The sequence below is a fragment of the Salmo trutta genome, chromosome 29 (genome assembly GCF_901001165.1).
Source record: "Salmo trutta chromosome 29, fSalTru1.1, whole genome shotgun sequence".
Taxonomy (NCBI): domain Eukaryota; kingdom Metazoa; phylum Chordata; class Actinopteri; order Salmoniformes; family Salmonidae; genus Salmo; species Salmo trutta.
The window spans coordinates 2,588,721-2,604,073 of NC_042985.1; the positions used below are offsets into that span (position 1 = coordinate 2,588,721).

The 15,353-nt window shown below is 46.0% G+C and overlaps 2 pseudogenes; both read right to left on the reverse strand.

The window, feature by feature from the left end:
* The window catches only part of LOC115167434 (mitogen-activated protein kinase 6-like), a 28,253-nt pseudogene extending 27,960 nt beyond the window's left edge, over window positions 1-293 (reverse strand).
* Window positions 294-5,417: 5,124 nt separating this feature from the next.
* LOC115167435 (putative ubiquitin carboxyl-terminal hydrolase 50) lies at window positions 5,418-12,962 on the reverse strand (annotated as a pseudogene).
* Between the last annotated feature and the right edge of the window lie 2,391 nt (window positions 12,963-15,353).

Below are 15,353 nucleotides of genomic sequence, written 5' to 3' on the forward strand. Positions count from 1 at the left end.
TCTATGAAAACCAACAGCAAAATGCACTTGTGTGTTGGTATAAACACACATTCATTCAAATCTACCAACTGACTTTTGATTTGTAGCAATGGCACTCTATTCTCTAAATAGTGCACTACTTTTGACCCGGACCTATTCCCTAAATAGTGCACTATTTTTGACCAGGACCATATTCCCTAAATAGTGCACTACTTTTGACCAGGGCCCATAGGGTAGTGCACTATTAAGGGAATGGGGTGCACACGTAGCCTTTTGTGACCGATTGAAAATGGTTGAGCCTGATACTGAGACATAAGTCATTAGGCCTAATCAATAATGTAATCTGATACTGAGACATAAGTCATTAGGCCTAATCAATAATGTAATCTGATACTGAGACATAAGTCATTAGGCCTAATCAATAATGTAATCTATCAGTGTAATTTTACTACCCTGGAAAATAACCTCTTCAGTGTACACTAGTCTACTGTACTCTCTTGCTATTAAAACATGTGTTTTCATCTAAAATACAGGATTTACCTTCAATACCAATGTTAAGGAGATCTATAATCAATACATGACTTTACCTTCAATACCAATGTTAAGGAGATCTATAATCAATACATGACTTTACCTTCAATACCAATGTTAAGGAGATCTATAATCAATACATGACTTTACCTTCAATACCAATGTTAAGGAGATCTATAATCTATACATGACTTTACCTTCAATACCAATGTTAAGGAGATCTATAATCTATACATGTATAGGTTAAGCCGTATCAGTTAAATAAAGGTAAAAATGAAAAAAATACAATCTGGTTGTTTTGACAACGGTAGCTGATTATTTGTGATATGTTGATCTTCTGTTGTCCGTTTTTCAACTTTGTCCTGGAATAAGCACTAATTTTCAAGTGGGGATGTAAACTCAGCAACAAAAAAAAAGAAACGTCCTCTCACTGTCAACTGCGTTTATTTTCAGCAAACTTAAACGTGTAAATATTTGTATGAACATAACAAGATTCAACAACTGAGACATAACCTGAACAAGTTCTACAGACACGTGACTAACAGAAATTGAATAATGTGTTCCTGAAAAATGGGGGGTCAAAATCAAAAGTAACAGTCAGTAGCTGGTGTGGCCACCAGCTGCATTAAGTACTGCAGTGCATCTCATCATGGACTGCACCAGATTTGCCAGTTCTTGCTGTGAGATGTTACCCCACTCTTCCACCAAGGCACCTGCAAGTTCCTGGACATTTCTGGGGGGAATGGCCCTAGCCCTCATCCTCCGATCCAACGGGTCCCAGACGTGCTCAATGGGATTGAGATCCGGGCTCTTCGCTGGCCATGGCAGAACACTGACATTCCTGTCTTGCAGGAAGTCACGCACAGAACGAGCAGTATGGCTGGTGGCATTGTCATGCTGGAGGGTCATGTCAGGATGAGCCTGCAGGAAGGGTACCACATGAGGGAGGAGGATGTCTTCCTGTAACGCACAGCGTTGAGATTGCCTGCAATAACGACAAGCTCAGTCCGATGATGCTGTGACACAACGCCCCAGACCATGACGGACCCTCCACCTCCAAATCGATCCCGCTCCAGAGTACAGGCCTCGGTGTAACGCTCATTCCTTCGATGATAAACGCGAATCCGACCATCACCCCTGGTGAGACAAAACCGCGACTCGTCGTGTGAAGAGCACTTTTTGCCCTCCTGTCTGGTCCAGCAACGGTGGGTTTGTGCCCATAGGCGACGTTGTTGCCGGTGATGTCTGGTGAGGACCTGCCATACAACAGGCCTACAATCCCTCAGTCCAGCCTCTCTCAGCCTATTGCGGACAGTCAGCACTGATGGAGGGATTGTGTGTTCCTGGTGTAACTCGGGCAGTTGTTGTTGCCATCCTGTACCTGTCCCGCAGGTGTGATGTTCGGATATACCGATCTTGTGCAGGTGTTGTTACACGTGGTCTGCCACTGCGAGGACAATCAGCTGTCCGTCCTGTCTCCCTGTTGCGCTGTCTTAGGCATCTCACAGTACAGACATTGCAATTTATTGCCCTGGCCACATCTGCAGTCCTCATGCCTCCTTGCAGCTTGCCTAAGGCACGTTCACGCAGATGAGCAGGGACCCTGGGCATCATTCTTTTGGTGTTCAGAGTCAGTTGAAAGGCCTCTTTAGTGTCCTAAGTTTTCATAACTATGACCTTAATTGCCTACCGTCTTTTAGCTGTTAGTGTCTTAACGACCGTTCCACAGGTGCATGTTCATGAATTGTTTATGGTTCATTGAACAAGCATGGGAAACAGTGTTTAAACCCTTTACAATGAAGATCTGTGAAGTTATTTGGATTTTTACGAATTATCTTTAAAAGACAGGGTCCTGAAAAATGCAGTTTCTTTTTTTTGCTGAGTTTATGTACGTATATTATGACATTTTTAAAACATGTTTTGAGCTGAGTTAGACTGTTTTTCTCACTTTGTTGGGCTGTCTGGGGGTTAGAGACTGTTCTCTCTATTGGGTTGTCTGGGGGTTAGAGACTGTTCTCTCTGTTGGGCTGTCTGGGGGTTAGAGACTGTTCTCTCTGGGCTGTCTGGGGGTTAGAGACTGTTCTCTCTATTGGGCTGTCTGGGGGTAGAGACTGTTCTCTCTGTGTTGGGCTGTCTGGGGGTTAGAGACTTCTCTCTGTATTGGGCTGTCTGGGGGTTAGAGACTGTTATCTCTGTATTGGGCTGTCTGGGGGTTAGAGACTGTTCTCTCTATTGGGCTGTCTGGGGGTAGAGACTTCTCTCTGTGTTGGGCTGTCTGGGGGTTAGAGACTGTTCTCTCTGTTGGGCTGTTTGGGGGTTAGAGACTGTTCTCTCTGTTGGGCTGTCTGGGGATTAGAGACTGTTCTCTCTGTTGGGCTGTCTGGGGGTTAGAGACTGTTCTCTCTGTTGGGCTGTCTGGGGGTTAGAGACTGTTCTCTCTGTTGGGCTGTCTGGGGGTTAGAGACTGTTCTCTCTGTTGGGCTGTCTGGGGATTAGAGACTGTTCTCTCTGTTTTGGGTTGTCTGGGGGTTAGAGACTTCTCTCTCTTTTGGTCTGTCTGGGGGTTAGACTGTTCTCTCTTTATTGGGTTGTCTGTCTGTTGGGCTGTCTGAGGGTCTAGTTTTAAGCACAACAATCAATATGTAGAGGGGGGGCTGGCTGGGGGAGGTAGAGAAGGGAGGTTACATAACAGTCCCAAGATTGTTACAACATCACCGTGAAAATTGGAGCCAAATGATTTCTAAGGTTGAATCCCAAATGGCACCCTATTCCCTATGTAGTGCACAACTTTTGACCAGGGCCTTGGCACCCTATTCCCTACATAGTGCACTACTTTTGAACGGAGCCCTTTGGGTGTCTATTGGAACCCTAAGGTGCCATTTGGCATGCATTCTAAAGATAGATCACTCAAGGTAGGTAGAAGTTTCTTCTTACCACAGATCTAGGATCAGGTAACTTTATCCCAAATCCTAACTGTTACCATAAAGGAAATGTAGATAGATCTGAACCTAGGGCAGCGGTTAAGAGCAACATCAACGTCCTCACAGATTGTCTGGAGGAAGCACAAATCACACTTCAGGGCATGTCTTGTAGTAGGAGTGCTGATCCTGGATCAGGTCACCCCTCTTCATATAATCTTATTTATTATTATCCAAAAGGCAAAACTGATCAGCACTCTGAGACACTTAATGAATACTGGCCCAGTAGCCCTCTAGGGGGAGATTAATAGACGTCTTAAAAGTGACAAAAATAGAGATCACTTAAAATGTCTCTCTGAAAAGCATTTCCTGCCATGAAATCATTCTAATGTATTTCTTATTTTCTTGTGTTGTATGTTGATTGATTTTCTCATTTTACTTCATTGCTATGAAGTTTCTAATAACCACTTGTATTAACCTCAATCATATTAATGTAGCTATTTATTAAATGTTCCAATAAAGCAAGACAACCTGTGTTGCATGTCATTATAACCTCTCTGCCACTAGATGGCACTAGATCTGTTAAATTGGTGCCGTCTGGGTCCCAGTAATATACGTTTGCCCATTAAGCAGCACGTTTATCCTAAGGGACTAACAGTCACGCGTGCATACACATTTTTAAGTATGGGTCAAGCATCATGCTCTTATCAATGAGCTACAGTGGATCACAGTAGTATCTTCCTAGTAGTAGTTTACCTGGGGTGTATTCAGGGACGGGAATCTCTCTTTGACTGTTGCATGTAGAAATAGAGTGAATAGATCTGGCACGATCCCTATCCTGTCTGAAAGACAATCACTTCTGTTCTACTTGATACATTTCTATCAGGGATGTTCTGTAACATTACATCGTCTGAACAGTTCCATTTTGTGTCTGGGTATCCATGGGAACCTGCTTTCATTCACATTTCATTCATGTTGCCTTGCGTTCATTCATGTTTTATTGAAGAATACCAAAAAACACCCAGAACCCATTTTCTCTCTATGGCCCGCACACTCCAGAGGGTTTCTAATAGTTCACCCAGCTCCTTCTGTAGGTTGATCTGTAGTCAAGTTCTGGACCCAGCCCCAAGCCTTTCACCCCAATCCCACCTAATTGGGTGGGAGGAAGCTTCACTAAGGCGTTGGACAGCAAAATGGAGCCATCACCTATCCAATTCCCTCAGATCTGCAAACATGAACAGGGTATGGGCTAGACTAGGGGCTGGTTTGGCACTTTGTGGGCTTGCCCTGGGCTCTACCAGTCTGGGTCTTGATCAGAGCCACGGTATGGTTTTGGCCTGTGGTGTGTCAGATATAGGGCGTGATGGGTAAGTTGAGCCTGTGGTGTGTCCCAGTTAGAGGATATGCTGGGCCTAGAGCCGTGGTAAGTTGGGCCTGTGGTGGGTCCAAGTTGGAAGATATGCTGGGCCTAGAGCCGTGGTAAGTTGGGCCTGTGGTGGGTCCAAGTTGGAAGATATGCTGGGCCTAGAGCCGTGGTAAGTTGGGCCTGTGGTGGGTCCAAGTTGGAAGATATGCTGGGACTAAAGCCGTGGTAAGTTGGGCCGGTGGTGGGTCCAAGTTGGAAGATATGCTGGGCCTAGAGCCGTGGTAAGTTGGGCCTGTGGTGGGTCCAAGTTGGAAGATATGCTGGGCCTAGAGCCGTGGTAAGTTGGGGAATGAGTAGTGGCTAGGACAGCACGGGTCCTAGTTGGATCCTGGGACTGGGTATGTTTTGGCCTGTGTTGGGTCAGATCCGGGGTATGTTGGGCCTGTGGTGGGTCAGATCCAGGTCTGTGTTGGGTCAGATCTGGGGTATGTTGGGTCAGATCTGGGGTATGGTGGGCCTGTGTTGGGTCATATCTGGGGTATGGTGGGTCTGTGTTGGGTCAGATCTGGGGTATGGTGGGTCTGTGTTGGGTCAGATCTGGGGCATGGTGGGTCTGTGGTGGGTCAGATCTGGGGTATGGTGGGCCTGTGGAAGGGCTGACGGCTGTACAGCAGGATGTAGGCGTTAGGAGACTGCACCAAGAAGTCCATCACCTCGCTCACGGCCGTGTCGTCAAAGTGGTGCCAGCTGCTAGACATGGTACTGTGGCACAGGGCCGTGTAGTGACCCATGTCTAGGTCTCCTGTGTGGTTCTGGAGGGGGGTGAAGACACACCGGTGGATTCATGTGTTCATGGTTGACTGTGTTTTTCCAGACAGGAGCATCAGGTGTATGTGTGTGCAGGAGTGTTCACATGTTTGGGTGTAGGTGCATGCGTGTCTTTCTGTGTGGGTGGGCGTATCACAGGAGGCTGGTGGCTCCTTAATTGGGGAGGACAGGCTTGTGGTAATGGCTGGAGCGGAATTGGTGGAATGGTATCAAATTCACATTCCATGAGTTTGATGCCATTCCATTGCTCCGTTCCAGCCATTATAATGAGCTGTCCTCCCCTCAGTGGTGTGTGGTGTGTGTGTGTGTGTGTGTGTGTGTGGTGTGTGTGTGTGTGTGTGTGGGTGTGTGTGTGTGTGTGTGTGTGTGTGTGTGTGTGTGTGTGTGTGTGTGTGTGTGTGTGTGTGTGTGTGTGTTGTGTGTGTGTGTGTGTGTGAACAGAAACTCACCACCACTGCGTAGAGAGAGTAGCTGGTGTGATTGGCTGAGGGGCTGGACATGAAGGGGGTTAGGTCTAAACTGTCCAATGAGAACAACACTTGGTCCTCAACTTCCTCTTCTCACTCCCATGGCAACCAAAACTGTAATGATCACACAGGTTCTGTTATTTCTACAGGTTTGTCTCATTGAGATGCATGACAGCAGCAGAGATAAAGCTGATTTCTAATGAGGTGTTACATTATTACTGCCATTGACCTCTAGTTAGGGGTTACATGGACCTCTAGTTAGGGGTTACATGGACCTCTAGTTAGGGTTACAGGGACCTCTAGTTAGGGGTTACAGGGACCTCTAGTTAGGGGTGACAGGGACCTCTAGTTAGGGTTACAGGGACCTCTAGTTAGGGTTTACAGGGACCTCTAGTTAGGGGTTACATGGACCTCAAGTTAGGGGTTACAGGGACCTCAAGTTAGGGGTTACAGGGACCTCAAGTTAGGGGTTACATGGACCTCAAGTTAGGGGTTACGGGGACCTCTAGTTAGGGGTTACAGGGACCTCTAGTTAGGGGTTACAGGGACCCTCTAGTTAGGGGTTACAGGGACCTCTAGTTAGGGTTACAGGGACCTCTAGTAGGGTTTACAGGGACCTCTAGTTAGGGGTTACATGGACCTCAAGTTAGGGGTTACAGGGACCTCAGTTAGGGGTTACAGGGACCATCAAGTTAGGGGTTACATGGACCTCTATTAGGGGTTACGGGCCTCTAGTTAGGGGTTACGGGGACCTCTAGTTAGGGGTTACGGGGACCTCTAGTTAGGGGTTACGGGGACCTCAAGTTAGGGGTTACATGGACCTCTAGTTAGGGGTTACATGGACCTCTAGTTAGGGGTTACGGGGACCTCTAGTTAGGGGTTACGGGGACCTCTAGTTAGGGGTTACGGGGACCTCTAGTTAGGGGTTACGGGGACCTCTAGTTAGGGGTTACGGGGACCTCTAGTTAGGGTTACGGGGACCTCTAGTTAGGGTTACAGGGACCTCTAGTTAGGGGTTACAGGATCCTCCAGTTCGGGGTTACAGGGACCTCTAGTTAAGAGTTACAGGGACCTCTAGTTTAGGGTTACATGGACCTCTAGTTAGGGGTTGCATGTTAATATGGTTAAAACATGGGGATGTGTGAAACCTACTCCTCAGACTGAAGTGTCCCCACTTGCGCCAGCGATAAGCTAGCTTTTCACATGGCGCAGAATGGTAAGACGCTCCAGAAGGGCAGTCACGTGTGCTGATAGCAAGGCAAAAGGCTTTGGTTGGAGCCTCGGCATGAGCCGAATAAGGAGGAAGCGACACTATAGGGGCGGCAGGTAGCCTAGTGGTTAGAGTGTTGGGCCAGTAACCGAAAGGTTGCTGGATCAATCCCCGAGCTGACAAGGTAAAAATCTGTAATTCTGCTCCTGAGCAAGGCAGTTCCCCAGGTGCCGAAGACTTGGATGTCGATTATGGCAGCCTCCCTGATTCAGAGGGGTTGGGTTAAATGTGGAAGACACATTTCAGTTGAATGCATTCAGTTGAACAACTGAAGAGGTATTGCTCTTTCCCACTAAGCAGGCACCGTGCCGTCCTTTACATAGCACGGCCATCTAGTGACCAGCGTGGGGATAGATGGGTTGGCAGCTACCCACCGTTTGAGGTGCAGCACCAGGATCTCAGGTGGTTTGGCCATGCTGGTGAGGACAGCTGTGTCTCTCTTCACTCCACACTCTGGACACAACTTCTGATCTCCACACGTCAACGTACTCTGCTGGAAGAACAGTGACAGGCAGTCCTATAGGAGAGAGAGACGTGATTAGTCTGTATGTGATTAGTCTGTATGTGTTTAGTCTGTATGTGTTTAGTCTGTATGTGTTTAGTCTATGTATGATTAGTCTGTACGTGATTAGTCTATGTTTGTATGTGTTTAGTCTGTATGGGTTTAGCCTGTATGTGATTAGTTTGTATGTTTGTATTTGTTTAGTCGGTACGTGTTTAGTCTGTACGTGTTTAGTCTGAACGTGTTTAGTCCTGTACGTGTTTAGTCTGAATGTGTTTAGTCTGTACGTGTTTAGTCTGAATGTGTTTAGTCTGTACGTGTTTAGTTTGTACATGTTTAGTCTGTACGTGTTTAGTCTGTACGTGTTTAGTCTGTACGTGTTTACATTTACATTTTAGTCATTTAGCAGACGCTCTTGTCCAGAGCGACTTACATTTCATTTACATTTCATACATTTTTTTTCCCCCCGTACTGGCCCCCCGTGGGAATCGAACCCACAACCCTGGCATTGCAAACACCATGTGTTTGCAAACACCATGCTCTACCAACTGAGCTACAGGGAAGTCTGTATGTGTTTAGTCTGTATGTGTTTAGTCTGAATGTGTTTAGTCTGAATGTGTTTAGTCTGTACGTGTTTAGTCTGTACGTGTTTAGTCTGTACGTGTTTAGTCTGTACGTGTTTAGTCTGAATGTGTTTAGTCGGTATGGTGTTTAGTCGGTATGTGTTTAGTCGGTATGTCTGTATGTGGTCAGTCTGATTGTGGTTAGTTGTACCTGTAGGGAGCACTTGTATGAGTCAAGTGGTATAGGCAGAGACAGGATGGTGAAGACCTGGTTGCTGTGAGAGTGTCCATCGCAGCGCAGACACAGCATCTGGTAGCTGAGTTGTCCCTCGAAGAGACGTGTCACCACCGTAGAATCCCCCGCTGCTGGCGCCGAACTGAGCGACTTCCTGCCCAGACACAACCGCTGGGAAGAACGTGTCTGACGCCTCTCCCCTTCTGTAGCAAGAGAATCATACATGCACACACACATTGTAGAATAATAGTGAAGACATCAAAACTATGGAACATATGGAATCATGTAGTAACCAAAATAAGTATTAAACAAATCAAAATATATTTTATATTTGAGATTCTTCAAAGTAGCCACCCTTTGCCTTGATAACAGATTTGCACACTCTTGGCATTCTCTCAACCAGCTTCATGAGGTAGTCACCTGGAATGCATTTCAATTAACAGGTGTGTCTTGTTAAAAGTTCATTTGTGGAATTTCTTTCCTCCTTAATGCATTTGAGCCAATCGGTTGTGTTGTGACAAGGTAGGGTTGGTATACAGAAGATAGCCCTATTTGGTAAAAGACCAAGTCCATATTATGGCAAGAACAGCTCAAATAAGCAAAGAGAAACGACAGTCCATCATTAATTTAAGACATGAAGATCAGTCAACATTTCAAGAACTTTGAAAGTTTCTTCAAGTGCAATCTCAAAAACCATCAAACGCTATGATTTAACTGGCACTCATGAGGACTGCCACAGGAAAGGAAGACCCAGAGTTACCTCTGCTGCAGAGGACCTCTTCAGGAGACCTCTGTGTGTGTGTTAAAACCTGTTTTTGAGTGTTGTGACCTTCAGAAACTATCAGAAGGTGTCTACATTCAGACTCCTCCAGTCTGGATCCCACCGTGGTTATCTGGTTTTCTGAGAACACAAGGCTGCCACAGACCTGATGAAACCAGCCACCTGTCAGAAGATGCTTGGACTCGTTCACCTTGTCATGACTCTATACTTGTGATGAAAGGTCAAGTTTGGTCAAACCCACTTCTGAGTTTTTACTTGCTGATAAGATGGTTCCTGCTGTCAGGGGGAGGTTAGATTTATTAAATGACGTTGCCAGGGAAACTCACGTAAGGAGGACTGGGAGAGGCTATATGAGTTGCAGGATGTCTTAGACGTTTTGCAGAACTTGGGGAGAACTATCATATACTGTTATACTGTACTCTGAGTATTTTAACACTCAAACAAAGAGTCTGTGTTTCCTTTCCATTACTAATGTATGTTTGATAATTATATAGACCTGATCATTTGTTGAAGAAATTGACCAACAAAACGCAGAGCAGGTAAACAGATGATCTCTGCATGTGTAGTTCCCACCGTGAAGCAAGGAAGAGGAGGTGTGATGGTGTGGGGGTGCTTTGCTGGTGATGCTGTCTGTGATTTATGCAAGGCACACTTAACCTGCATGGCTACCACAGCATTCTGCAGGGATACGCTATCTCATCTGGTTTGCACTTAGTGGGATCATTTGTTTTTCAACAGGACCTCCAGGCTGTGTAAGGGCTATTTGACCAAGAAGGAGAGTGATGGAGTGCTGCATCAGATCTCCTGGCCTCCACAATCCCCCGAACTCAACCCAATTGAGATGGTTTGGGATGAGTTGGACCACAGAGTGAAGGAAAAGCAGTCAACAAGTGCTCAACATATGTGAGAACTCCTTCAAGACTGTTGGAAAAGCATTCCTCATGAAGCTGGTTGAGAGAATGCAGTCATCAAGGCAAAGGGTGGCTACTTTGAAGAATCTCAAATATAAAATATAAAAACTTTTTGGGTTACTACATGATTCCATGTGTTATTTCATAGTCTTGATGTCTTCACTATTATTCTACAATGTAGAAAATAGTAAAAATAAAGAAAAACCCTGGAATGAGTAGGTATGTTCAAACTTTTGACTGGTAATGTATGTACACACAGACACATGTACACACAAACAGAGACACACACACAAAGGAGAAACACACTGTCTGAATACCAAATCAGCCCCTAGCCCTCATCCCCTAGGCACTTATCCCCTATCTCCTAGACTCTTCTCCCCTATCCCCTAGACACTTATCCACCATCCCCTAGACACTTATCCCCTAGACACCTATCCCCTATCCCCTAGACACTCATCCCCTAGACACTTATCCCCTAGACACTTATCCCCTAGACACTCATCCCCTAGACACTCATCCCCTAGACACTTATCCCCTAGACACCTATCCCCTAGACACTCATCCCCTAGACACTCATCCCCTAGACACTTATCCCCTAGACACTTATCCCCTAGACACTCATCCCCTAGACACTCATACCCCTAGACACTCCTCCCCTAGACACTCATCCCCTAGACACTCATCCCCTGGACACTTATCCCCTATCCCCTAGACACATCCCCTAGACACTCATCCCCTAGACACTTATCCCCTGACACTTATCCCCTATCCAATGGGTTTTGAGGAGCAGGGAATCAAGAAAGACAATGAGGCAGAGCCTTTGACCGTTTGGATGGAGCTGTGTGGAAGGAGCCGTGTGGATGGAGTCGTGTGGATGGAGCTGTGTGGTGGCAGGATTGTGTGTGTGTGGTGTGTGTGTGTGTGTGTGTGTGTGTGTGTGTGTGTGTGTGTGTGTGTGTGTGTGTGTGTGTGTGTGTGTGTGTGTGTGTGTGTGTGTGTGTGTGTGTACATTCTTCAGGTCGTCATGCAGGGCGTTGAGCAGGAGGAGGAGTAGCTCCTGGGCGTCCTGCTGTGATTGGTTGTTGAACTGGGGGTGCAGGGAGGAGACCAAGGCCCTCACCTCCCCTGGGGAGGTGGTACCCCCCCTGACCCTGCCACACCTCCTGTAGGAGTTGCACAAACACCCCCGCTACAGGACTGTTACGCCTGGGGGAGGAGGAGGAGGAGGGGGGAGGAGAGGAAGGAGGAGAGGCATTGGAGGATGTAAGTTTCCCCCCCCATCTAATGTAAAGTGCTTGGAGTACCTGGTTAAAAAGTACTATACAAATCTAATACAGACAGACAGACAGACAGACAGACAGGGTCTTACTTGGCCAACTGGGAGCGTTTGTGTGAGCTGAGGAGGTGTTCCACCAACGGCACAGTGGAGAAGAGACACTGCAGCACAGCGTTCATGTAGCAGGAGTTACCACTGTTAGCCAGACCACACACCCCCACCAGCCGCCTGTCCTCTCTCTTCCCCTGCTCCCCCTTCACCCTCACCCCCCATCCTGAGCTACACCCCCACTCCTCCATGGGCATCACCTGACCCTGAACACCGCTGGGATTGGCTGCACTGGTGACCAATGAGAAGAGACAGAGAGAAGAGGTGAAAGGTCAGTGCTGTAGCAGGCAGGTGTCAAGGCTGTGTGCTGAAAAACCTGGGTGATGAAGTTCAGGGCTTGTGGTGCTCCTTTAAATCTTTTGTCTCTTTTCACTTTCACTTTTGGGAGATGAAGTAGATACATGCCTGTCTGGTTGTGCTCCTTAAGATGTCGTCATGCCAGAGACAGCAGAACCAGACAGGCTGAGGCAAACATGGATGGTCTTGGACAATGGTTTCTTCATTCTCTTAGTCTGAGTCCCAAATAGCACCCTATTCCCTATTTAGTGCACTACTTTTGACCAGGGCCTCTGATCATAATTAGCGCACTAAATAAGGAATAGGGTTCCATTTGGGTCTCAATCTCAGACTCACCCTCAGACAGACAGACAGACAGACAGACAGACAGACAGACAGACAGACAGACAGACAGACAGACCCTCAGACAGACAGACAGACAAGGACCTGGGACTCATCTCAACTCTGTCTTAACTGTGCCTCTCTGCTCTGTGCCTCTTTCTCCCACTGCTGGGAGTCTGAGACAGTGTTCTGAACTACTCTCAATTCAGACAGATACTCGTGTGTGTGTGTGTGTGTGTGTGTGTGTGTGTGTGTGTGTGTGTGTGTGTGTGTGTGTGTGTGTGTGTGTGTGTGTGTGTGTGTGTTTGTGTGTGTTTGAGAGAGAAACTCAGCTAGAAGACAATATCTTAGCAACCCATCAACACTGACATCAAGCACGGTCTCTTGTGTCTGTCATGTTTTATCATGATCATGCTGTACATCTTCAAACTGCTGTGTACTGGAAATACTAACAAAAACACACTTCTTATTCCCAGGCATTTTGATGAGAAGTTGAATAGGCTAACACCTTGTCTGTCTGGATAGTCAAAGCTATTTAGTTTAAAAACAGTTTATTAAAGCAGTCAGTTCTGACCTGAAGTGAACTCACCTCCCATTGGAATCATCCATGTAGCTTCATGGCTTGTAGAGAAGACTTCCCTCGGATACACGACTGACCTTTATGACATCATAGTAATCTAATGCCTCCAAGGCCTCTGTTGATTTGTCCAGGTTCTATATATGACATCATAGTAATCTAATGCCTCCAAGGCCTCTGTTGATTTGTCCAGGTTCTATATATGACATCATAGTAATCTAATGCCTCCAAGGCCTCTGTTGATTTGTCCAGGTTCTATATATGAAATCATAGTATCTAATGCCTCCAAGGCCTCTGTTGATTTGTCCAGGTTCTATATATGAAATCATAGTAATCTAATGCCTCCAAGGCCTCTGTTGGTTTGTCCAGGTTCTATATATGACATCATAGTAATCTAAGGCCCCTGTTGGTTTGTCCAGGTTCTATATATGACATCATAGTAATCTAATGCCTCCAAGGCCTCTGTTGATTTGTCCAGGTTCTATATATGACATCATAGTAATCTAATGCCTCCAAGGCCTCTGTTGATTTGTCCAGGTTCTATATATGACATCATAGTAATCTAAGGCCCCTGTTGGTTTGTCCAGGTTCTATATATGACATCATAGTAATCTAAGGCCTCCAAGGCCTCTATTGGTTTGTCCAGGTTCTATATATGACATCATAGTAATCTAAGGCCTCTGTTGATTTGTCCAGGTTCTATATATGACATCATAGTAATCTAAGGCCTCCAAGGCCACTGTTGGTTTGTCCAGGTTCTATACTGTATATGACATCATAGAAATCTAATCTCTAACTCAAACCAACGTTGTTATTTTCTTATTTTCTTGTATTTGATGGGTTTTCTGATCAATTAGATAAATCAACTATTAATTGATTGCTGTTGAATCTAATCGTCTGTCTTCCTACTACCTGCTTTGGCAACATTGCTGACATAACTGATGAAAGTACAGCAAAGCATCTTTCAAAAGGAGAGGCAGAGAGAAACAGGCTAACAATATCTGCACCATGGCTATTTTATATCCTGCAACAGCAGGCAAGTCGTCGTGACAACAATCACCCACACAGTGTTCTCTCTGGCACGGCAGCCAGGGACGTCGCAATTACCCACAAGCCTCCAGCACAGCCAGCTCTGCTCTGTTACATAAATCCAATGCAGTTTCATGGTCCCAAATGGCAACCTATTGTCTTTGTACTGCACTACACAGGCCCAAAGGGCACTATTTATGGCACAGGGAGACATTTGGGACACAGACCATGGCCAGTTATCCACACCAGGCAGAGTAGAATATGTTAATGTGTAGAGAACAAAGCTGTTAGCCTCACTCAGCTCCTAAGTAGAGGCTACAGATACAATGTGTGCTTCCTGTCTCTCTCTCTAACCCTCAGGCTATTGATTACCCATGGTGCTGGTCTGGTTCTGCTACAGAGACATTCCCTTTTTCCCTGTTTCGCCAAACAAGCCAAGACGGCAACGTAATGTTTTTTAGATGGAGGATCAGTCTGGCACAAAGGCTAGAACACAGACTAGAACCCAGGCTAGAACTCACGCTAGAACCCAGGCTAGAACACAGACTAGAACCCAGGCTAGAACACAGACTAGAACCCAGGCTAGGGCCCAGACTAGAACCCAGGAAAGGGCCCAGGCTTTTGATATCAAATTAAATCAACCAATAATCAAATGTTATTGGTCACGTACACGTGATTAGCAGATTTTTTTGCGGGTGTAGCGAAATGCTTGTTCTTCTATCTCCGATAGTGCAGTAATATCTAACAAGTAATATCTAACAAATTACACAACATATACCCAATACACACACATCTAAGTAGGAATGAATTAAGACTATATACATATGGACGAGCGATGTCAGAGCGGAACGGACAAAGATAACGTAGAATAGTATAGAATACAGTATATACATATGAGATGAGTAATGCCAGATATGTAAACATTATTAAAGTGACTAAGATAACGTAGAATAGTGTAGAATACAGTATATACATATGAGATGAGTAATGCCAGATATGTAAACATTATTAAAGTGACTAGTGATCCATTCCTTAAAGTGGCCAGTGATTTCTAGTCTATGCCTATAGGCAGCAGCCTCTCTGTGTTAGTGATGGCTGTTTAACAGTCTGATGGCCTTGAAGCTGTTTTTCAGTCTCTCGGTCCCAGCTTTGATGCACCTGTACTGACCTCTCCTTCTGGATGGTAGCGGGGTGAACAGGCAGTGGCTTGGGTGGTTGTTGTCCTTGATTATCTTTTTGGCCTTCCTGTGACATCAGGTGCTGTAGGTGTCCTGGAGGATGGGTAGTTTGCCCCCGGTAACACGTCGGGCAGACCGCACCACCCTCTGGAGAGCCTGGCAGTTGCGGACGGTGCAGTTGCCGTACCAGGCGGTGATAGTCTGTTCTGTTCTGCA